At 46.9% G+C, this 1,672-nt stretch overlaps 1 protein-coding gene across 1 annotated transcript in view; it reads left to right on the top strand.

Annotated features, from left to right (window-relative positions):
* Window positions 1-35: 35 nt before the first annotated feature.
* large1 (LARGE xylosyl- and glucuronyltransferase 1) overlaps window positions 36-1,672 on the top strand; it is a gene marked incomplete in the record, with an annotated part of 198,750 nt that continues 197,113 nt past the window's right edge. Inside the window, 1 exon segment of the mRNA XM_014021694.1 lies at window positions 36-587.

The raw sequence follows: 1,672 nt of genomic DNA, 5'->3' as shown, positions 1-1,672 counted from the left end.
CATTTGGCCCGCGGGCCTTGTATTTGACATGTGCTTTAACCATACCCAGCGTTTTCACAGAACTCTCCTTTAAAACAGCGGGACTGTCCCTTCGTGGTTCTGAATCCAGTCCACTGTGATCCAGTCCTGGTCCCTCCTCTCCCTGTCTGGATCCTGAGCTCTGATTGGACGCTGGCTGCTCGTCAGGAAGAAAGAGGTTCTGTGTTGTTCAGACACTGTCAGGAGGACGTGGACCCGACCGGAACATCTCGGTGGATTACAGACCGTGGCTGCGGCGTTCTTTTTTTTTTTTTTTAGTCGAACCGAACCGAGTCTCTCTGCAGGCCCGCTCGGAGACTCGGACTGGACGGCTCCCAGTGATCCGGACCCGCCGAGCCGCTGTGTGGCGACCTCCTGGACGAGCCTGTACCCCCCCTCACCGGAGGACCCCAGTCCGCTGCTGCCTCTGCTGAGCCGGTCCGGGAACAGATCAGGTCCATGGACGAAGTGAGCGGCCGAGGTCCGGTTCGGCTGCAGGAGGAGAACCAGTGACAGCGGACTCCTGTTGAAACAGAACCGCTGTTTACTTCCACACAGTCCGCACCAGGTGAGTCCGGAACCGAGCCTTGTTGTCAGTGTGTCACCCGAACCAGAACCAGACCCGTGTTCTGTTTACAGTTCTGCTCAGGCCCGGATCTGTGAGTCCGCCCAGAACCACAGAGATTATAGGAACCGCAGAACCATCTGCGTCTAAAAACCGAACCGACCTCGGTCCTGGTTCTGCTCAGGATCCGTGCAGACAGCTATTATTTCCTCTGGAGCACTGAGTCATACAGAACCGAGTCACAGAGGTATCAGAACCAGAAGGTTCTGGTCCACTTCTCAAATAGAGTTCTGCACGTTCACCTGTAACATCTAAAGTACAGAAACTGAACAGAACCAGGATGTGGATCAGCTGGAGCTGCTGACCTGATGGTAACCACACACCCTCTGACTGCCTCTTTAATGACAGGCAGACAGGCAGACTGAAAAATAAGCCTCAGTTACAGAGAGAGACAGAGTGCTGCTGATGTGAGGACACGTCTGCAGGTCCAAAGTTCTGATAGAGGACTATTTGTAGCTTAAATACAACCAGAGGTGTCAAGTAACTAAGTACAAATACTTCACTTAATTAGTAATTTTAGTTATTTATACTTTAGTGGAGTAATTATTTTTCAGCCCACTTTTTTACTTCTACTTCGTACATTTTAATTCAATTATCTGTCCTTTCTACTGCTTACTTTTTAAAAATGCAAAAAGAATTTCATTTCTGTTTAACTTTGACTTGTTTTTATTCCATTTTTTCAGTGTTCAGAAAAAAATATAAATAGAAATATATCTACATGGAGCCCATGGATAGAGTGAATTTGATTGTGGTTGATGAGAAATGTAAATATCCTGACTAGAGCTGGGCGATATGATCAAAATTTTGCATCACGGTATTTTCAACATTTTCACCGGTTTCACGGTATTTGACGGTATTTTTCTTTTCATCACAGCTCAGCTGATAATAAAATGTACAAACCCTGCTTATTGACTTTTTTTTCTTTTACTGAACCTCTGTTTCCCTCCTCTGTGTCTTTTCTTCTCTGACTGGTGGTTGGAGACAGTAGTCACGCATTTTGGTCCAGTCGTGAAGGAGGATATATATATA

The sequence above is a fragment of the Austrofundulus limnaeus genome, unplaced genomic scaffold, assembly GCF_001266775.1.
Source record: "Austrofundulus limnaeus strain Quisiro unplaced genomic scaffold, Austrofundulus_limnaeus-1.0 Scaffold301, whole genome shotgun sequence".
Lineage (NCBI taxonomy): Eukaryota > Metazoa > Chordata > Actinopteri > Cyprinodontiformes > Rivulidae > Austrofundulus > Austrofundulus limnaeus.
Note: the sequence above shows the minus strand (reverse complement) of the source record. Positions and strands in the feature narration are given on the sequence as shown.